At 46.1% G+C, this 24,170-nt stretch overlaps 1 pseudogene; it reads right to left on the minus strand.

Moving 5' to 3' along the window:
- LOC136629224 (zinc finger protein 585A-like) overlaps positions 1-24,170 on the minus strand; it is a 161,154-nt pseudogene that overhangs the window by 46,116 nt on the left and 90,868 nt on the right.

The following is a 24,170-nucleotide window of genomic DNA, read 5'->3' on the forward strand; positions in this document are numbered from 1 at the left end:
GTTCTGTGAGGGACTGTACAGGCAGAGCACACTGCCACAGCTTATGGCAATGTGTTCTGCAGGTCCCATAGTGAAACATAGCACGGAAATCTTCTACCAGGCTATATCACTATGGGCAGTGGAACTCATCCCGGAAAATTTCCAGGCGTGCCACTCAATGGGTTAATCTATGCCAGTTTTTCATGCAAATCATAGTAAATATGTTGGGCCGCAGGATAAATGTCCCATGCTGTTAAGTCAACCCAATTTATAGAAAAGTGGAAAACATTGTGTAAGACGAAAAAAAAGTCACTATTTTTTGTGCAATAACAAGTGTGACAAAATTTGCAACATTTTATTCCAAAAAACTGCCTCAAGAGCTTTAATAAATTTTCCTTCAGAGCCCTATAGCACTTTCCCTTTCTCTTGTATTACATGCAACATTACTACGACTGTAAATATTTCATTTTAAATGTAAAAGGCACAAGAATAAAAAATGCTTGAAAAAAACAATAGCTCCGTCAATGTGTGAGTGCTTTGATGCTTAAGAAGATTTAATTGACGGGTAAAAGATTTCTCCGATTCTGAACATGAAAATGGCTTCTCATCTGTATGACTTCTCTGATGTCTGACAAGTTGTGATTTCACTCTAAAACATTTCCCACATTCTGAACATGAAAATTGCTTCTCTGCTGTGCAACCTTTTTTTGGTGTTGAACAGGATTTGATTTTGAAATAAAAAACCTGTGTGGCTTCCCTGATGTCTGACAAGTTCTGCTTTATCTCTAAACCTTTTCCCAGATTATGGATACAAAAATGGCTTCTCATTTGTGTGACTTTTCTGATGTCTGACAAGTACTGCTCTATCTCTAAAATATTTCTCACATTGTGAACATGAAAAGGGCTTCTCTCCTGTGTGTTTTCTTTGGTGTATGACAAGTTGTGATCTCAATATGAAACATTTCCCTCATTCTAAACATGAAAATGGCTTCTCTACTGTGTGAATTCTCTGATGTCTGACAAGTTCTGATTTCACTCTAAAACATTTCCCACATTCTGAACATGAAAATGGCTTTTCTCCTGTGTGACTTCTCTGGTGTATCACAAGAACAAATTTAGTAGAGAAACATTTCCCACATTCTAAACATGGAAATGGCTTCTCTCCTGTGTGAATTCTCTGATGTCTGACAAGTCTTGATTTCACTCTAAAACATTTCCCACATTCTGAACATGAAAATGGCTTTTCCCCTGTGTGACCTCTCTGATGTATCACAAGATCAGATTTATTAGTGAAACATTTCCCACATTCTAAACATAGAAATTGCTTCTCTCCTGTGTGATTTCTCTGATGTCTGACAAGGTCTGATTTCACTCTAAAACATTTCCCACATTCTGAACATGAAAATGGCCTCTCCTTTGTGTGACCTTTTTGGTGGTGAACAAAAGTTGATTTAAAAGAAAAATACTTCCCACATTCTGAACATGAAAATGGCTTCTCTCCTGTGTGAGTTCTCTGATGCATGACAAGTTGTGATTTACGTCCAAAACCTTTCCCACATTCTGAACATGAAAATGGCTTCTCTCCTGTGTGAGTTCTCTGATGCATGACAAGTTGTGATTTACGTCCAAAACCTTTCCCACATTCTAAACATGAAAATGGCTTTTCCCCTGTGTGACTTCTCTGATGTATCACAAGATCAGATTTAGTAGAGAAACATTTCCCACATTCTAAACATGGAAATGACTTCTCTCCTGTGTGAATTCTCTGATGTCTGACAAGTCTTGATTTCACTCTAAAACATTTCCCACATTCTGAACATGAAAATGGCTTCTCCTCCGTGTGACTTTTTTGGTGTTGAACAAGACTTGATTTTGAAGTAAAACATTTTCCACATTCTGAACATGAAAACTGCTTCTCTCCTCTGTGAGTTCTCTGGTGTTTGTTAAGATCTGATTTAATAGAACATGAAAAGATCAGATTTAGTACAAAAACATTTGCCCACATTCTGAACATGAATATGGCTTCTCCCTTCTGTGATCTATCGCTATATATAAAGACGAAAACCCTCACTCACTCACTGATTCACTGACTGACTCGCCACTAATTCTCCAACTTCCCGATGTCATAGAAACATGAAATTTGGCGCGAGCATACATTATGTCCAAAATAGGAAAAGTAAATGGGTCCCAACTCGATTATTTAAATCTAGCGCAAAAAAACGAGTGTCCAAATTTTACGTACGGAATCTAATTCTCTCACTTCCCGATGTCGTAGAAACATGAAATTTGGCCTGAGCATTGATTATGTCATAAATAGGAAAAGTTAATGGGTCCCAACTCGATTATTTAATTCTAGCGCAAAAGAATCAGTGTTGAAATTTTATGTACATAATCTAAATCTCTCACTTCCCAATGTCATAGAAATGTAAAATTTGGCACGAGCATTGAATATGTCATAAATAGCAAAAGTTAATGGGTCCCAACTCGATTATTCAATTCCAAGTGCAAAAGAATTAGCATCCAAATTTTATGTACGGAATCTAATTCTCTCACTTTCTGATGTCATAGCAACTTGAAATTTGGCACAGGCATTGAATATGTCATAAATAGGAAAAGCTAATGGGTCCCAACTTGATTATTCAATTCTAAGCGCAAAAGAATTATCGTCCAAATTTTATGTACGGAATCTAATTCTCTCACTTCCCAATGTCATTTTATATAAAGGAAACGTTGCATGGTTACCTCCCCGTGGTGTTTCCTGGGCAACGCAAAGAACCATGCAAAATGATGAACATATTTTTTTCCCGGTATCTCTAAAGTAACCAAAACTTCATAAGATTTTCCGTGTGAATACCAGATAAATACCAGTACAAAATTAACTTGGGCGAAGCTGGGTATATCAGCTAGTCTGGTATATAACAATATGTGATTTCTGGGTAAAGAATTTGCCACATTCTGAACATGATAACAGCTGCTCACCTGTGTGAATTCTCTGATGTCTAACAAGATATAATTTCCAAGCGAAACATTTCCCACATTCTGGACATGAATAGGACCTCTCCCCAGTGTGAGCTTTTAGATCTTTTCCCCTTCTGTGAATTTTCTTCTGCCTTTCAGTCAGTAATGTATTAGAAAGTGGGACCTGTATAAGAGGATCAGATGATGACTCTTTGCTTTGAAGAACTGAAGGGATATCTGGGATAATAGCAGGTTCTTCATATGTATCATGTGTGATACCACAATCCTCTGCTTTACAATCTGCAGATATCAGACGTCCCTCTGGGCTCCCAATACCATTATCTGCCAAAAATAAAGGTGATTTTACTATTTTTTTTATTGAAGCAACCTTAAGAATGATATAGATATTTTATAACTAGAGATGAGCGAACGTGCTCGGCCGCGCCCCTTTTTCGCCCGAATACCGCGATTTTCGAGTACTTCCGTACTCGGGTGAAAAAATTCGGGGGTCGCCGTGGCGGCGCGGGGGGTTGCAGCGGGGAGTGGGGGGGGGGGAAGGAGAGAGAGAGGGCTCCCCCCTGTTCCCTGCTGCTACCCCCCGCGCCGCCACGCCTCTCCCCGGCCCCCGGCGCACCCGAGTACTTTTCACCCGAGTAGTGAAGTACTCGAAAATCGCGGTGCTCGATTGCGAAATCGCCCTTACCGAGTACGTTCGCTCATCTCTATTTATAACATTTCTATGTATACACTTTTCATTGCTAATTACAAGTTACATAGCATTTATTAACTAAGAAAGTGGTGAAAAAACATCACAATCTAACAGACCTCAAAGTGAGAACCAGTAAATCATTTTTGGCCACCAGGTTGTTCTTTTGCAGCTTTCATATTCATAGGTTTATGTATCAGTGTACCTGTCATCACTCTGTGACTAAATTGCTCAGTGGCAAATCATAAATATTCTTGTGAGGGAGGAGGGGGGTGGGGGGGTGCGGCCTGGCATGGCATATAGATGGAGGTCTGAGCTAGAGACCTTTCCTTCAGAACAAACTACAGCGCAACCGGGGCATCCAATCTTAATAGGACAGACTTTTAAAAAGGTCAGAGAGCGGGATGCCAAAGGAAAAAAAAAAGACGCGAGTCCACGGAAACTGGCTTTGTTTTTCCCAGCATGGGAGAGTCCATCCAAGACGGTAGCGCCCTCCATGCTGAAGATTGCAGCCACTAGTGGAGAAGAGGAGAAAGCATGCTCACAAAAGATCATATCAGTCATCAGACCAGCTTTCTACAAAAATCTTTATTAAAGGAATAATTATGGCTATTAGAGGCTCTATTCAAGCTGATATTAAAAGCATATCTACCACTGTTAACACTTCTATCCAGGAACTGGGGAGCAGAGTAGACCACACTGAAACAAAATTGAGCGAGTTTGCAAAATCACACAATTTGATAGACTTTCATTACTCATTGGAAGACGACAAAGTAAAAACTTAAAACCAAATTGGCAGACATTGAAGCCCACAGCAGGTGGAACAATAGTAAAATTTGTGGAGTTCCTGAGAGTTTCTGTGTTTGAACTCCAGGATTTCATTAAAGGGGTTGTCCCGCGGCAGCAAGTGGGTCTATACACTTCTGTATGGCCATATAAATGCACTTTGTAATGTACATTGTGCATTAATTATGAGCCATACAGGAGTTATAAAAAGTTTTTCACTTACCTGCTCCGTTGCTAGCGTCCTCGTTCCCATGGAGCTGACTAATTTTCGCCGTCTGATGGCCAAATTAGCCGCGCTTGCGCAGTCCGGGTCTTCTGCTTTCTTCAATGGGGCTCCGTGTAGCTCCGCCCCGTCACGTGCCGATTCCAGCCAATCAGGAGGCTGGAATCGGCAATGGACCGCACAGAAGAGCTGCGGTCCACGGAGGGAGAGGATCCCGGCGGCCATCTTCCGCAGGTAAGTATGAAGTCACCGGAGCGCGGGGATTCAGGTAAGCGCTCTCCGGTGTTCTTTTTTAACCCCTGCATCGGGGTTGTCTCGCGCCGAACGGGGGGGGGGGGGGTTGAAAAAAAAAAAACCCGTTGACAACCCCTTTAAGTTACGAAATTTAAAAATTCTGCCAGACACAGTCTCCCATGACTTGGCCATAGATAGGGCCCACAGACTCCATAAGCCCAGGTTGCTCTCCGATTCAATCCCTCGCGAAGCATTGATGCTGGCAGCAAGAAAGATGGACTTTCTCCCTAGCCTATTCTCCGAAGTCCAACTTTATATGGACCTATCACAAACTACAATACAATCAAGATGGCTCTTTCTGCCCGTAACTGCATCTCTCAGACAAGCTAGCATTGCTTATAAATGGGGTTTTCCTACAAAGCTAATTGTCAACAAAGAGGGAAACAAACATGTCTTTTACAGAGCATCAGCAGGAGAGGAAGCTCTTAAAGATTGGGGAATCCCCATAAATGGACCGGAAAAACAAAAGCAAGATTGGATCCTAAACAAACCTGCCCTCTGATCAGAAAACGTTTCTTCTAAAGGAATGAGAATTAGTTACATGTTAAAGAAACTTTACGCCCCTTATCGATCGCAGACCTATCACAGAACTCAGCCAAGCAGAGGCAGCGCTTTCAGGAGGCAGGGATTTTTAAATCACTGGTCACCAGAAAGACAGAAGAAGACGGACAGGGACCAAGGAGACAGCGCTTCTTGGGGAGTTAGCTTGATGATTTTTGGGGTAGGGCTTATATTTCTAATTTTGACACCATATTATGACCTTATAACTTTTTATGTTTGCATTGATAGGGCTCTGTGTGGCCTTGTATTTTTGTGTGGCAACAAATTTTTTTTTAATGCTATCATTTTAGGGTACATACCATTTTTTTTAATTACTCTATATTAAAAGGTCATTTGCGTTGTGTGGGGACACAAAATCTCAATCTCTGCATTTTTTTGTATTACGGCATTCACTGTGCATAATAAATAATGCCATACTTGATATATTCAATTTTTTGGACATTGCAATACAAATATCCAAGAAGCTTCTGTTTGTAGGAGTCTTTTATTTATATCTCTGGATCTACCATTTGAACGTATCTGTTCAATTCTACGGAAAGATACTAATTTGGCATCCCCTTGATGGTGGGTTCTTATGGGGGATGTTAGAGGGGTTTCCTCATCTTGTCTGATATTTCCCACATGTGCAAGGATACGTCACCTTAACTGCTGGATGGTTTTCCCAACATAGTCCTTAGGTCATGGGCACGGAGCCAGGTAAACGACATTGAGTGGTTAGCATATTTCCCATCCCATAAATATCATCACTGATGGTCCTTTTTTGGCTGACCTATGCCGTTGCACCTCAGTCTCATTTAATTGTGACTAGAGGCTCAGGGGTTGTCTCCATACCAATAGCCCTGTCTGTCTAGTGGTAGATATCTACACTTTTGTATTTTTTTTGCAATTTATCAGCCCTTATTTGATATTTTAGACCAATGGTTCCTAAACTTTTTCAGACATGGAGCCCTTTTTAAGTAAAAGTTTCCAGTGGAGCCCCAAGGTGTGATTGGGGGAGGGGTTAAGGAGGTGGCTTATCAGAACATATGATTTATACCTTTGCTTTTATAAAAAGGACAGGGCTGTTAAAAAAACGCTGGGTGGGCTATTGATATACATTATATTTAAAATTAACATGCTGCAGAATTAAATCCCGCCCCTCATGTCATCCGCACGGGTTTTGTACAGATAGTTTAAACCCTGTGTCAATGAGATTTTCAAAATCTCATCCACTTTGCTGCTACTGTGAATTCTGCAGCAAATCCACCCCGTGTAGTAATAGTGACCACCTATACTGGTGGCCCGAGTAGAAATAACATCCCCTATGTTGGCCCCAGTAGTAATAGTGTCCCCTATGTTGGCCCCAGTAGTAATAGTGTCCCCTATGTTGGCCCCAGTAGTAATAGTGTCCCCTATATTGGCCCCAGTAGTAACAGTGACCCATATATTGGCCCCAGTAGTAATAGCGTCCCCTATATTGGCCCCAGTAGTAATAGCGTCCCCTATATTGGCCCCAGTAGTAATAGCGTCCCCTATATTGGCCCCAGTAGTAATAGTGTCCCCTATATTGGCCCCAGTAGTAATAGTATCCCCTATATTGGCCCATACTGTGGCTCCAGTGGTAATAGTTTCCCCTATATTGGCCCCAGTAGTAATAGTGTAGTGGCCCAGAGTTGGGCACTACAGAAAGTAAATGTATTTACTGTTGTTTAAATGTGTATGTGCCTTTAACCCCTTAGTGACGAAGCCTGTTTGCGCCTTAGTGACGGAGCCAAACTTTGGAAATCTGACATGCGTCGTTCAACGTAGCATAACTCCATAAAGGCTTTACATATCCAAGTGATTCTGACATTGTTTTTTCGCCACATGTTGTACTTCATTTAGGTTGTAAAAAGAGACCGATATAATTTGTGTATATTTATTAAAAGTACCAATATTGGAAAAATTTTGAAAAAATTGTCATTTTTTCACATTTTCAACCGTAATAGCTCAAATATGTCCAAACATACTGTACAAATTTTTGATAAGATATATATTTCCATCTGTTTACTTTATTCTGAATGCACACTTGAAAAACTTTTGTGTTTTTTTTAACCATTTAGAGGACATACAAATTTAACATTACTTTTCAGCATTTTGAGGAACACTTTGCTTTCCTGCACCAAACCAAGTTTGCAAAGGCTCATAAGTGTCAGAATAATAGATACCCCCTCAAATGACCCCATTTTAAAAACTACACCCCTTAGTGTATTCACTGAGCGGTGTCATGAGTATTTTGACCCCACCAGTTTTTTTCAGGAATTAATTCAATTTAGAGGAGAAAAAATAAAATTTCATATTTTTGCAAATATGTCATTTTAAAGACATATTTTTTTCCTATAGAGCCCATGAAAATGAGGATTTACACACCAAAATGGATACCCCCGTTTCTCCCGTGTTCAGAAACATACCCATTGTGGCCCTAATCTTATGTCTGGATGCACAACGGGACCCAAAATGAAAGGAGTAGTCGGTGTCTTTCAGAACATAAATTTTGCTTGAAGGCGTTTTAGGCCCCATAGCACTTTTGTAGAGCTCTTGAGCAGCCAAAACCAAAGAAAGCCCCCACCAGTGACCCCATTTTGAAAACTAGACCCCTTAACAAATTTATCTAGGGGTGTACTGCCCATTTTGACCCCACAGTTTTTGAAAGAATTGAAGCAAAGCAAAAAGAAAAAATTGTGATTTTCATTTTTTTGTCAATTCTGTCATTTTAAAAACAGCTTTTTTTGTACAGCACACACATGAATGAAGACTTGCACCCCAAAATAGATACCCCAGTTTGTCCCGTGTTCAGAAACATACCTATTGTGGCCCTAATCTTTTGTCTGCATGCACAACGGGGCCCAAAATGAAAGGAGTAATCGGTGGCTTTCAGAACAGAAATTTAGCATGAAGGTGATTTAGGCCCCATTGCCTACTTGTAGAGCCCTTGAGCGGCCAAAACGACAGAGAGCCCCCACAAATGACCCCATTTTGAAAACTAGACCCCCTAACGAATTTATCTAGGGGTGTACTGTGTATTGTTACACTAAAATTTTTGAATAAATCTAAGCAAAGCAGTAGGAGAAAAATTACAATTTTCATTATTTCGGCAGTTGTATCAATTTAAAAACAGTTTTTTTTGTACAGCACACATAGGAATGAAGACTTTCACCCCAAAATGGATACCCCCGTTTGTCCCGTGTTCAGAACCATACCCTTTGTGGCCCTAATCTACTTAAAGGACACATGGCTAGGCCTATAATGGATGGAGCACCCGTTGGATTTCAGGGTACAACGGTATAAATTCCAGGCCCCATTGCCCAATTATAGAGCCATTGAGCGTCCAAAACGATAAAACCCCCCCACAAATGACCCCATTTTAAAAACTAGACCCCTTAATGAATTCATCTAGGGGTGTATTGCGTATTTTGACCCCACAGTATTTGAATAAATCTAAGCAAAGCAGAAGGAAAAAATTACGATTTTCATTTTTTTGGCAATTTTGTCAATTTAAAAACATTTTTTTTTGTACAGTGTACATAGGAATGAAGACGTTCACCCCCAAATGGATACCCCCGTTTGTCCCGTGTTCAGAAACATACCCATTGTGGCCCTAATCTAGTTACAGGAAACATGGCAAGGCCTGTAATGGAGGGAACATCCGTTGGATTTCAGGGCACAACTGAATAAATTCCAGGCCCCATTGCCCACTTGTACGGAATAAAAATTGACACCTTAAAAAAATATCCCCACACACACACACCCACCCCCCCCCCCCCCCCCCCCCCCGCCCTTTTCGGCGTTACCCAAATCTTAGATAAAAGTAATAATGTGAACTGTGTAATATTTCCAAAGACAAGGGTAATTACGGAGGCTGGATGGGTACATGGGGCTATAAAACCAGGTATCCCCCCTCCTCTCATGCTTTTTGGGGGTATTTCGTGACCTCAGTGGCGGGGATGGGGTGTAAAAAGTGGCGCTCTGTGAGTCTCCGTAAGCCTGCTGAGGTGCGGCGGTCTCACACAGAAGGCGCTCAACAAGCTGCTCCTGGAACTGCAGGAAGGCGAACGTTCCCGGGGCTTCTTGTAAATTGCGTATTACAGGTAGCGGTCTGAATAACGCCGGGCTCACACGGCCGTATGCAGAATCAGCTTGCGGAGGCCCGCAGCGGATCCCAGCTGTGAGCCCGGCTGTGACCCTGCGTACGGCTGCGTAATGTACTGCGCATAACTGCCTACTCACACAGGCGGTCATACGCAGTATATATATATTTTTTTGTTTGTATTTTCCGCACCGTCGCTTAGCGATGACGCGGGTACCCGCAGCCCGTATACAAGGTAGTTGCGTATGGGCTACGGGTATATCCGCGACCACGGAGCACAATGGGCTCTATGTTGCGGATATCTGCGGTAAAATAGAACATGCTGCGTTCTCTTTTCTGCGAGTGGATTACGCAATTCCGACCCACTAATGTGAGCGAAATTGTGTAATCCAATGCGATTGATCTGCGTATTACCGCGGATCAGAAGCATGCAGAATCCGTAATTCCTATCCGGTCATGTGAGACCGACCTAAGGTAGATCGCTACCTTTTTTTCACGTGACCGGGACCGCCCAACGAGGCCACCCGTCACTGCTCCAGGCTCTCGGCGACCGTTGGTCGCTGGGAGCGAGGAGATTTTAAATTTCCTGTGCTCCCCGACTCCTGCGCATGTGTCCGGTGTTTTGCCGGCGGTCGCATGCGCAGAATCAGGGAACGTTCACGGAAGAAGATTGTGTCGGGGCGCAAATACGGAGGCCTCCGGTAAAAAGTTTCATCTCCTCTCACCGATCGCATCGGTGAGGGGAGATGAACCTTCACCTTTTTTTTACTTTTACGTGATCGCCATTATCCATTGGATAACGGCGAACACGTGATCAGGAACCACTCACCGCGGTGAAATCTCGTGAAATCTCCAGGCTCTCGGCTAAGTTTTGTAGCCAGGAGCAGGGAGATTTTAAATTACCATGGCTTTTGCGCATACACCTGCCATATTGGCGACGGGCGCGTGCGCAGAAGCTGGGGTAAGGTCCGCGGATAAATCCGCGGGCCTTAGGTACGTCATTTCATCCTCCCTCACGGATATGATCCGTGGGGGGAGATGAAACGCAAGTTTTTTAAACTTTTTAAAACTTTTTTTATTTAACTTTTTGCACTTTTTTTTTTTACTTTTTACCCCTTTTTTATTTTTATTTTTTAACTTTTTGCACTTTTTTTTTTACTTTAAATGATCACTGTCATCCATTGGATGACAGTGATCATGTCCCCAGTGACATCCCTCTGCTCTTGGCTACACATGGCAGCCAAGAGCAGAGGGATTTTGAATTTCCCGGGGCTCGAGCCCCTCTGTGCACGCGCCCGATGTCAATCATCGGGCGCGCATGCGCAGACCGGGATTTCGGGTCCCGGGACATCGGGACATCGCAGAGGACCGGGGGTGAGTATTTTCACCTCCCCTCATGGATCCGATCCATGAGGGGAGGTGAAACCTTACTTTTTTTTTACTTTTTCAACTTTTTCGCGATCGCCGCTATCTGATCGATAGCGGCGATCGCGGGCCCGGGGACCGCTCACAGCGGTCCCCGGTAACACCTCCTGGCTCCCGGCTACCTTCAGGAGCCGGGAGCCAGGAGATTTTAAATTTGCCGGGGGCTCCCGGGCTTCTGCGCATGCGCGTGACGTCATCGTCTGGCGCGCATGCGCAGAAGGCCGCCGGCGGGTCCGGGAGGACGAGATCTCCGTGGGACACCGCCGACAAGCCGGGTAAGTAATTTCAGCTGCCCTGGTGGAGCCGATCCAGCAGGGCAGCTGAAGAACTAACTTTTTTGACAGTTTTCTTTACTTTTTTGCGATCGGCGCTAGCCATTGGCTAGCGCCGATCGCAATGCCGGGGGGGACTGCCCGCATCCTGGGATGACAGCTCCATGCTGTCGGCTACCTGCGGGCACTGACAGCATGGAGCTGTCACGTCCTCAGGCAAGTGGGCATTAATCCAAAGAGGATGCATAAAACTACGTCCTCTAGGATTTAGGCCCACTTTCTGAGGACGTAGTTTCCCGATGGGGCAGTCGTTAAGGGGTTAAAGGAAATGTTTTATATTAATTACTGATGATTTATTCTGCCAGACAATCTGCAGCATCTCGCTCCGATTGGCTGTCGGGAGCATTATTTTGATTGGACATTTCACCACCCAGCAACAGGTGTGTGATTGGTGGAGGAATTCCAGTCAGAGTAATTCCAAGTGTACATAAGCGTCAGTTGTCAGTGTGAGGAGAAGACATTGAAGGGAGAGGATGTAAAGGGTAGAGCAGGAGGAAAGGACGTGTGGTGCGGCAAGAAGGCAGAAGTGTGAGTACCAACAAAAGACAGCAAGAAACACGATTAGAATACAGAGGAGGTTCCTGTACTAACTAGTTGTTACATTGGTCACACATGAGACAAGAATTGGCCAGAATGGATTAAAATAATTCTATGTCCGATCACTCATATGAACAGTCCAATGTCAGCATGTGAGATTAAACTGGCTGATCAGCGAGAGGTCTTATGCAAAGTGGGTTCAAAGTGCTTGAGGGGGTTCAAAGAAGAGCGACTAAACTAATACATGGAATGACGGGACTGGAATACCCAGAGAGGCTATCCAAATTGGGACTATTTACTCTAGAAAAAAGAAGGTTAAGAGGCGACCAAATAACCATGTATAAGTACATGAGGGGACAACACATGGATCTCTCCCGCGATCTGTTTACACCCAGGACCACGACGGTAACAAGAGGACATCCGCTACGATTAGAGGAAAGTAGGTTTCATCACCAACACAGAAAGGGGTTCTTTACTGTAAGAGCAGTTAGACTGTGGAACTCTCTACCGGAGGAAGTGGTGATGGCAAAATCCATAGAGAAGTTTAAAAGGGGACTTGATGTCTTTCTGGAGAAGGATATTACAGGATATAAATTTTAGTTTAAGTGTCAATCCTGGTATATAGGCAGGTAGGAACTATTAAGGGTTGATCCAGGGAACAGTCTGATTGCCATTAGGGAGTCGGGAAGGAATTTTTTCCCCAAAAGGGCCAATTGACTTCTGGCCTTGGGGTTTTTTGCCTTCCTCTGGATCAACACAGTAGGATAGACAGGCTGGACTAGATGGACAATGTCTTCATTCGGCCTTACATACTATGTTACTATGTTACTATGTTACTAAAGTGAGAGATGATAAGCTGTGTGTGTCTGATCATGCCACACATGTAGATTGTCCTAACAAAAGATGAAAGACTCCAACCTGACAGATGACGTTTGGCAGACAGTCTCTATCGGCCATCATGAAATACCATTTGTATATAATTTTCTTTAAATGATGGTCGGCCAAAATGGTCAAATTTTGTAGGTCATTAGTCATAGTGCCCTGATGACTGGGGGCCTGCATCTAATAAGGAAAGTGAGGTGTAGACAGCAGCACAATCACACTGTCCATAAGGAAAGGAGACACAGGTGGTACATGACATGATCCGATCAGTAGGTCCGGACATGAAGACCCTCCAACTGCTAGCATATAGGTATTGTAGATCAGCACACAGCATGCTGGACAAAGACCTATAATAGGTCAAAGCGTTGCAGCACTTCTTTGTAACTGATGGAGTAATAAAGGAGCATGATTCTATCATGCAAAGAGTATGCTGAGTTCCTGTGTGCTGATCTACAATACCTACCTACCTACAATGCCCTAGTGACTGGGGGCCCGCAGTCTCATATATCCACTTTCACTAACAGGCTTACAAGATGAACCAGCTGGGAGGACGGGGCCCGGACTGCAGGATCTGTCATCCCCAATAATCCCACAGACCACAGAATAACATATCTGCAGCCGCTGACTGAGGAGAATCTGTGACTCCTCTCTGCTGTATTTAGTGGTTACTACTCACCTGGGCTGTTACCTGTAGGAATCTCCTCTTCAAACTCCTGTTTGACTGTCACAATTGTTACTGTATCATCAATATCGGTCAGATCTTCTTCCGGATACAAAAGCTGGAAGACAAATATTGTAAAAGTCAGCAGGCGGTTGGAGAAGTCGTGTGGAAGGTTTTACATGACAAGAAAAGCACATTGTCTCAGTGGAGGAGATCAGCGGCTACCAGACACATCCGCTGCTTGTCTCGGGGGAAATAAAGGAGCAGATAGATATAAATCCAACCTGTTGGCTCCTTATTCCCACCAGCAGTCTCCACCGCCAGAAAACTGGGAGAAGATCCTGACAACATGTAATGTCTCTGGTCAGCGGTAATCCTGCCATCTCCACCGGCCTCATCACACAAGTAGAAGACATCTAATAAGACTGAAGACAAGAGCTTCACAGCCTTCTACAGATCAGAGGGACATCTCCATCTACCTGATTGTCCTGTGGAAGAAGAGGACGGGGACATCTCTCTGGTGGGCTTCTCTTACTGGATGCAACTGGAGGAAATACAGACAGACACTGAAGTCATTTTTTACATAGAGATAATAAAGTCCCCGTGTATTTAGTCCTGTCTATTACCTGGTGATGGGAGCGGCTGGTGGGTCTCCATCATGGCCTCCTTGTACAGATCCTTGTGTCCTTCTAAATACTCCCACTCCTCCATGGAGAAATAGACAGCGACATCCTGACACCTTATAGGAACCTGACAACACAATATTCAGTTATCACCCAAAAGCCTCCAGTGCTGTTACTGTATAATGTCCCAGCATTCCCTGCAGCGTCACCTCTCCAGTCAGCAGCTCAATCATCTTGTTGGTGAGTTCTAGAATCTTCTGTACATTGATGTCCTCATGTATCAGGGGGCGAGGTGGGGGCTCTGTGATTGGGCTCAGGGGTCTTCCCCATCCATCACACACAGGGGCCCGACAGCCATCACTAGAAGTCTTCTTCACTACTGTGTAATCCTGTATATGAGGAGACAATAATAAATATCACATCAGACATTTCCAGAGTCCATCACCTCCCCAGTGACATCATCTGTTACCATAGATAAGAATGATGTAATGTGACATCATCAGAATCTCTCACCTCTCCAGTAAGCTGGAAGATGATCTCTCGGAAGAGACTTACTAAACTTTTGGCCATCTTGTTCATGTCTTCCTTCATCTTTGAATAGTCAGTTCGGAAAATTCTGTTTCACAGAAGAGATCAAAAGATGTTCATATATTGAAGGGACCTGAAGGAAAAGAAGATGAGCCAATGTGCGAGCGACGGAAATGTAAAAAAACAACAAGAACTCAACGTAAGGGTAAAACTTTAAGATGTTAGCCATCCTTCATCATAATAGTATGCACCGCTCCACCCTGCGCCATAATAGTATGTACCGCTTGACCCTGCGCCATAATAGTATGCAGCACTCCACCCTGCGCCATAATAGTATGCAGCGCTCCACCCTGCGCCATAATAGTATGCAGCGCTCCACCCTGCGCCATAATAGTATGCAGCGCTCCACCCTGCGCCATAATAGTATGCAGCGCTCCACCCTGCACCATAATAGTATGTACCACTCCACCCTGCCCCATAATAGTATGTACCGCTCCACCCTGCACCATAATAGAATGTACCGCTCCACCCTGCCCCGTAATAGTATGTACCGCTCCACCCTGCCCCGTAATAGTATGTACCGCTCCACCCTGCCCCATAATAGTATGTACCGCTCCACCCTGCACCATAATAGAATGTACTGCTCCACCCTGCGCCATAATAGTATGCACCGCTCCACCCTGCGCCATAATAGTATGTACCGCTCCACCCTGTCCCATAATAGAATGTACCGCTCCACCCTGCCCCGTAATAGTATGTACCGCTCCACCCTGCCCCGTAATAGTATGTACCGCTCCACCCTGCGCCATAATAGTATGTACCGCTCCACCCTGCGCCATAATAGTATGTACCGCTCCACCCTGCGCCATAATAGTATGTACCGCTCCACCCTGCACCATAATAGAATGTACCGCTCCACCCTGCGCCATAATAGTATGCACCGCTCCACCCTGCCCCATAATAGTATGCACCACTCCACCCTGCTCCCTAATAGTATGCACCGCTCCACCCTGCTCCCTAATAGTATGCACCGCTCCACCCTGCTCCCTAATAGTATGCACCGCTCCACCCTGCGCCATAATAGTACGCACCGCTCCACCCTGCGCCATAATAGTATTGTTACGATCGTGTGGGCAAACTACGCACAAGGCGCACACGATCTTGACCAAGAGGAGGACTGGGTACGCACACGGGTTTCATGTAAACTGACCCGGTTCTACACGGGAGCATGGCAAGGCCCTACCTAAGCGGGGCAATTGCCCAATAAGGGCAGCCCAGCGGTCTTCACATCTGGGCCCTAGCTGATCCTAGGAGCCACGCACCAGAACAGGACGCATTCACATGTCACATGACAGGGACTGAATAACAGGACACACAGAGCCAGAATACATGGCATACAGCAGCCAAAATGCAACCACTATTAAGAGATGATAAGCTGAATATAAATACCAGGTATTAGTTGACATATTGTACAAAACATGACAGCTAGCGGGCCACTTCACGGCTCCTGGCTATACCGCTAGTCCCTACACTAACCAGGAGCCCAGCAGAACCGGACACAGTTCACACAGAACGCTGCAACAGGACACAGATAGCAGGTCACACAGGAAGCTAACACAAAACTAACAGAATATAAACGAACAAACGGACATGAATCAGCAATACACAGATCACACAGCAAGCTTCAACAGATAAGGATTCGTGACTGCTCACCCTGAACACCAGACAGAGACTGACCAGGAGCTGGGTTTATATGTGAGCACAGACCCAGATGATTTGCCAGCAGGAAGTACCAAACCCAGCCAGCTCAATCAATTAACCCTGTGAGGGCTGTGCTGCTAGGAAGCTCAGTAGTACAAAATGTCTCAGCAGCACACGTAACAAGTATGTACCCCTCCACCCTGCGCCATAATAGTATGTACCGCTCCACCCTGCGCCATAATAGTATGTACCGCTCCACCCTGCACCATAATAGTATGTACCACTCCACCCTGCCCCATAATACTATATACCGCTCCACCCTGCCCCATAATAGTATATACCCCTCCACCTTGCCCCATAATAGTACGTACCACTCCACCCTGCACCATAATAGTATGTACTGCTCCACCCTGCCCCATAATAGTATGTATGACTCCACCCTGCACCATTATAGTATGTACCGCTCCACCCTGCACCATAATAGTACGTCCCGCTCCATCCTGCCCCATAATAGTGTGTACCAGTCTACCCTGCACCATAATAGTATGTACCACTCCACCCTGCACCATAATAGTATGTACCACTCCACCCTGCCTCATAATAGTATGTACCCCTCCACCCTGCACCATAATAGTATGTACCGCTCCACCCTGCCCCATAATAGTATGTATCACTCCACCCTGCCCCATAATAGTATGTACCCCTCCACCCTGCCCCATAATAGTATGTACCACTCCACCCTGCCCCATAATAGTATGTACCACTCCACCCTGCCCCATAATAGTATGTACCACTCCACCCTGCCCCATAAAAGTATGTACAGCTCCAGCCTGCACCATAATAGTATGTACTGCTCCACCCTGCACCATAATAGTATGTACCCCTCCACCCTGCACCATAATAGTATGTACCGCTCCACCTTGCCCCATAATAGTATGTACCCCTCCACCCTGCCCCATAATAGTATGTACCGCTCCACCCAGCCCCATAATAGTATGTACCCCTCCACCCTGCCCCATAATAGTATGTACCGCTCCACCCTGCACCATAATAGTATGTACCCCTCCACCCTGCCCCATAATAGTATGTACCGCTCCACCCTGCAACATTATAGTATGTGCCACTGCACCCTGCCCCATAATAATATGTACTGCTCCACCCTGCACCATAATAGTATGTACCGCTCCACCTTGCCCCATAATAGTATGTACCCCTCCACCCTGCTCCATAATAGTATGTACCGCTCCACCCTGCCCCATAAAAGTATGTACGGCTCCACCCTGCCCCATAATAGTATGTACCGCTCCACCCCGCCCCATAATAGTATGTCCAGCTCCACCCTGCGCCATAATAGTATGTACCACTCCACCCTGCCCCATAATAGTATGTACCATTCCACCCTGCCCCATAATAATATGTACTACTCCACCCTGCACCATAATAGTATGTACCGCTCCACCCTGCACCATAATAGTATGTACCGCTCCACCCTGCCCCATAATAGTATGTATCGCTCCACCCTGCCCCATAATAGTATGTACCGATCCACCCTGCAACATAATAGTATGTACCGCTCCACCCTGCCCCATAATAGTATGTACCACTCCACCCTGCCCCATAATAGTATGTACCGCTCCACCCTGCCCCATAATAGTATGTACCGCCCCACCCTGCCCCATAATAGTATGTACCGCCCCACCCTGCTCCATAATAGTATGTACCGCTCCACCTTGCCCCATAATAGTATGTACCGCCCCACCTTGCCCCATAATAGTATGTACCACCCCACCCTGCCCCATAATAGTATGTACAACTCCACCTTGCCCCATAATAGTATGTACCGCTCCACCCTGCTCCATAATAGTATGTACCGCTCTACCCTGCCCCATAATAGCATGTACCGCTCCACCCTGCCCTATAATCGTGTGTACCCCTCCACCCTGCGCCATAATAGTATGTACCGCTCCCCCCTGCTCCATAATAGTATGTACCACTCTACCCTGCCCCATAATAGTATGTAACGCTCCACCCTGCCCCATAATAGTATGTACCGCTCTACCCTGCCCCATAATAGTATGTACCCCTCCACCCTGCACCATAATAGTATGTACCCCTCCACCCTGCACCATAATAGTATGTACCCCTCCACCCTGCACCATAATAGTATGTACCCCTCCACCCTGCACCATAATAGTATGTACCCCTCCACCCTGCACCATAATAGTATGTACCGCTCCACCCCGCCCCATAATAGTATGTACCGCTCCACCCTGCACCATAATAGTATGTACCCCTCCACCCTGCACCATAATAGTATGTACCCCTCCACCCTGCACCATAATAGTATGTACCGCTCCACCCTGCACCATAATAGTATGTACCACTCCACCCTGCCCCATAATAGTATGTACCCCTCCACCCTGCACCATAATAGTATGTACCCCTCCACCCTACCCCATAATAGTATGTACCCCTCCCCCCTGCACCATAATAGTATGTACCGCTCCCCCCTGCCCCATAATAGTATGTACCGCTCCCCCCTGCCCCATAATAGTATGTACTGCTCCACCCTGCTGAACACAGAGCATCTACTGAACTAGGACAGAAGAGGAGGAAAGCTGCTGCGATCAGTCACCTCATAGCCGGGACGTCTTATCCCACACAGGGAGTGAAGGGTTAATATTAACCTGCCATGATGGACACACAGATTTCCACCTGCAGAGCTGGACGCATATATTAATATTAAACCCCAGTTCGGCACTAACAACCAGTGAGGTTGAATGAGGAAACCCAAACAACCAATGAGGTTGAATCACACAAGCCAAACAACCAATGAGATTGCTGGAATTGTGATTCAGAACCAATGAGGTTGCTGGAATTGCTGCATAGTGCTGAACTGGGGTTTAATATAGATATATGCGAGCTGGACAGCAGCCATTTGCTTCCAGGACCTGTGATGATGTCACTGTCATGTGGTCAGTCACGTGTGTGGGAGGAGTCAGGGATCACATGACCTGGAAGTAATATAGGGACAGTGTTAGAGTAGCATCCTTTCGTCAAGAACCCCAACGGTCCTTCTTAGGGCTACTCTTCATACTGTGCATTACTGTTGTGGCTGGCTGAGAGCTGTAGTGCACCTTTTTTTTCTTTTTCCATCTCGGGCTGTGCAGGCCATTTCATCTATAGTGTTCTTCGTCTGCAGTGTATTATGCAGAGTATAGGGAAAGAGCTGCTGCTGATATAGGGAAAGTGTTAGAGTAGGTCCTGTATTCAAGAACCGCAACGGTCCTTCTTAGGGCTACATCTGACCGTGTGCATTACTGTTGTGGCTGGCTGGGAGTAGTAGTGCATCAATGTTTGTATTACGCATCTTGGGCCTAGGCCAGTTCCCAGCCTGTCAGTAATAGCGTTCTCAGGCCGAAGCACCGTACAACCAGCTCTCACCATGAAATAGCTCTCTAATATCTCCTACCCTACTGCAAGCGACTTTATTTATACCGTTCTGTGTCTGCAGTGAATTTAACAGTGATCTCACCGCTAAACAGTACTGTAATATTACCGGGGCTACTGCAAAGTATTTCAGCTCTGCCGTTGTGCAGAGCGTCTCACAATACTCTTTCCTTGGTGGGGTTGAGATCACCGCAGTTACCAGCACTATCCACTGGCTTTAGAGTCCTCTCCAACTCCACACAGCCTCTATTATCTACAAGTCTCTGTGAGCAGTAAATTACCCCTAGGTATCAGCGTAAGACAGCGGGTTACTTTTTTCTAGTCACAGCATAGAACCTCCGCAATCTAGAAGTCTCTGGGTGTGGTGAATTAAGCCACAGTTGTCAGTGCTGTACAGTGGGGTAATTTATTTGCGCCCTGCTATATTCTTAATCCGCCATGATGAGGAGTAGGGGTAAGGGTTGAGGACGTGGACGTCCAAGTGAGGGTGTGGGCACAGGCCGAGTTCCTGAGTGTGGTGAATCACAGCTGGCTGCTACGGGATTAGGAGAGAGGCAAGTTTCTGGGGTCCCCAGCTTCATATCACAATTTATGGGTCCGCGTGGTAGATCTTTATTACAAACAGAGCTGTGTGAGCAGGTCCTGTCGTGGATGGCAGAAAATGCGTCCAGCAATGTATCGACCACCCAGTCTTCTACGCAGTCCACTACTCCCAGCCTAGGGACTGCAACTCTGAATCCTTGGAGTGGAGTGGCCAGGAGTAGCGGCAGGGCCAGAGCAAAGAATCCCCCAACTGTTTTCCAAAGCACCCCCTCGCGGCAAGCCTCTGTGCAGAGGGCTAGGTGTTCAAAGGTGTTGATGTTTTTTAGTGAGAGCGCGGACGACCGACGAACAGTGGTGTGCAACCTGTGTCGCACCAAGATCAGCCGGGAAGCCACCACTACCAGCCTCACCACGACCAGCATGCACAGGCATATGATGGCCAAGCACCCCACAGGGTGGAACAAAGGACATTCACTGCCTCCGGGTCACACCACTGCCTCTTCCCCTGTGCTCCAACCTGAAGTGTGAGTACGTCGCCAGCATTCGGTAGCACGCGGCAGCACAGCGGTCAGCAAGCGTCAGCAAGCCGTGCTGAAACTAATCATCTTAGGTGACAAGAGGCACACGGCCCCCGAGCTGTTGCAGGGTCTGACAGAGCAGACCAACCTCTGGCTTTCACCGCTGAGCCTCCAACCGGGCATGGTCGTGTGTGACAACGGCCGTAACCTGGTGGCGGCTCTGCAGCTTGGCAGCCTCACACACATGCCATGCCTAGCCCATGTCTTCAATCAGGTGGTTCAGCGGTTTCTGAAAAACTACCCCCACTTGCCTGACCGGCTCGGCAAGGTGTGCCGCGTCTGCGCACATTTCCGCAAGTCCACCACGGACGCTGTCACCCTAAGGACAATGCAACATCGGTTTCAGCTGCCAGAGCACCGACTGCTGTGCGACGTGCCTACACGCTGGAATTCTACGCTGCACATGTTGGCCAGGCTGTACGAGCAGTGTAGAGCAATAGTGGAATACCAGCTGCAACATGGGCAGCGTAGTGGTAGTCGGCCTCCGCAGTTCTTTACAGAGGAGTGGGCATGGATGGCAGACATCTGCCAGGTTCTTGGAAACTTTGAGGAGTCTACCAAAATGGTGAGCAGTGATGCGGCAGTCATTAGCGTTACCATCCCGCTACTTTGCCTGCTGAGAAGGTCGCTGCAAAGCAAAAAGGCCAACGCTTTGCAGTTGAAACAGGAGACGGGGGAAGACAGTATGTCGCTTGATAGCCAGACCACCCTCATGTCTATATCTCAGCGCGTTTTGGAGGAGGAGGGTGGGCACACTGCAGAGGGTACCCATACTGCTTGCCTCTCATCTGCTCAGCGTGTATGGGCTGTAGAAGAGGAGGAGGAGGAGGATCTTGAAAGTCATCTTCCTAGTGAGGACGGCAATGTGTTGCATACTGGGACCCTGGCACACATGGCTGACTTCATGTTAGGCTGTCTTTCCCGTGACCCTCGCGATAGATGCATTCTGGCCAACACGAATTACTAGGTGTACACCCTTCTTGACCAACGGTATAAGGAGAACCTTTCCACTCTCATTCCTGAAGAGGAAAGGGGTACGAGAGTGATGCAATACCACAGGGCCCTGGTGGAAAAAGTGATGCTAAAGTTCGCATCTGAAAGCGCTAGTGGCAGAAGACGCAGTTCCAAGGGCCAAGTAGCAGGGGAGGCACGGGGATCAGGCAGCATGTCCAGCGCAGGCAGGGGAACACTCTCCAAGGCTTTTGCCAGCTTCATGGCTCCGCAGCAAGACTGTGTCACCACTCCCCAGTCAAGGCTGAGTTATAGGAAGCACTGTAAAAAGATGGTGAGGGATTACATAGCCAATCGTACCACCGTCCTCCGGGATGCCCTTTGCTCCATACAACTATTGGGTGTCAAAGCTGGACACGTGGCACGAACTTGCACTGTACGCCCTGGAGGTGCTGGCCTGCCCTGCCGCTAGTGTCTTGTCAGAGAGGGTGTTTAGTGCAGCTGGGGGATTCATCACCGATAAGCGTACCCGCTTGTCAACTGCCAGTGCCCACATGCTTACACTCATAAAGATGAACAAAGGCTGGATTTCCCCAGACTTCTCTTCTCCACCGGCGGAAAGCAGTGGAACCTAATGATTCTTTTCGCTGCAACAGGAGAAAAAAGCATCCTCTATTACCAGAAAAAAAGGGGGAATTAGCTTTGTCAATCACACTCGGATATTATTACTTCTACTACTACTCCCCCTCCTAAAACAGCATGTCATCACGCTGAACTGCCAATTTTTCTGAGGCCTAAAAGGCTCTGTTTATCAGTTTTTTTTACAATTTTTCAAAGTTTCAAAAGTATTGATACTTTAACAGAAACCAATTTTTTTCACAGTGCTGCCTCCAGGCTCTGTTACAAATTAAGCAACAGCAAGCTGTATCTTTAAAAAATGTTTATTGGTTTCACCTGCCCTCGCGGTTGAGCAATTTTTCAGGGGTACACTTGTACACTTGGTACACCAATTTTTCTGGCCCTCGCCTATACTGTTATCCAACTAATTTTTCCGGGCTTCGCCTACACTCATGGTACACCAAGGTTTCAGGGGTTCGCCTATACTCTTGCTACAGAAATGTTACAGGGGTCTGCCTATACTTTTGCTACAAAAATGTTACCGGGGTCCGTCTATACTTTTGCTTCAGAAATGTTACAGGGGTGTGCCTATACTTTTGCTACAGAAATGTTACCGGGGTCCATCTATCCTTTTGCTACAGAAATGTTACTGGGGTCTGCCTCTACTTTTGCTACAGAAATGTTACTGAGGTCTGCCTATACTCTTGCTACAGAAATGTTACAGGGGTATGCCTATACCTTTGCTACAGAAATGTTACTGGGGTCCGCCTATACTCTTGGTACACCAATGTTTCAGGGGTCCGCCTATAGTCTTGCTACAGAAATGTTACTGGGGTCTGCCTATACCTTTGCTACAGAAATGTTACTGGGGTTCACCTATGCAGTTTCTACTGAATGGTTTAAGGGGTTTGCCTACACTCTTGCTACAGAAACGTTACTGGGGTCTGCCTATACTCTTGCTACTGAAATGTTACTGGGGTCTGCATATACTCTTGCTACAGAAATGTTACAGGGGTCTGCTTATACATTTGCTACAGAAATGTTACTGGGGTCTGCCTATACCTTTGCTACAGAAATGTTACTGGGGTCCACCTATGCAGTTTCTACTGAATGGTTTGAGGGGTTTGCGTATACTCTTGCTACAGAAATGTTACAGGGGTCTGCCTATGCAGTTTCTACTGAATGGCTTGAGGGGTTCGCCTATACTTTTGCTACAGAAATCTTACTGGGGTCTGCCTATGCTGTGGGTGCACAAAGACTTCCCATTGCGGTTTTTTACCGGTCTGGCACAAATACACTGACTGACTAGGGTAGAAATGAGGGCCGAGGTCCTTGGTGGGGTGAAACTCTGCCATGTTTGGGCGCTGTGATTTCTTTAGGTGTAATACCATCTTTATGTTCCTTGGGCTCGCCTATGCTGTGGGTGCACAAAGACTTCCCATAGCGATGTTTTACCGGTCTGGCACAAATACACTGACTGACTAGGGTAGAAATGTGTGCTGAGGTCCTTGGTGGGGTGAAACTCTGCCATAGGCGAGCCCAAGGAACTCAAAGTCTTCCCATTGCGGTGTTGAGCTATCTGACACCTACACAGAATGAATTGTGTGGGGACACATGGATTTCCCATTGCTATTAAACTCGCGACACCTTGGGTCACACAACGTGGAGGCTGGGACCAAGCCTGACCCTGGGCCCGGTCACATGCTTCCCACACAGAGTATTGCTGCAT

Source organism: Eleutherodactylus coqui, chromosome 5, assembly GCF_035609145.1.
Source record: "Eleutherodactylus coqui strain aEleCoq1 chromosome 5, aEleCoq1.hap1, whole genome shotgun sequence".
In the NCBI taxonomy this organism is placed as follows: domain Eukaryota; kingdom Metazoa; phylum Chordata; class Amphibia; order Anura; family Eleutherodactylidae; genus Eleutherodactylus; species Eleutherodactylus coqui.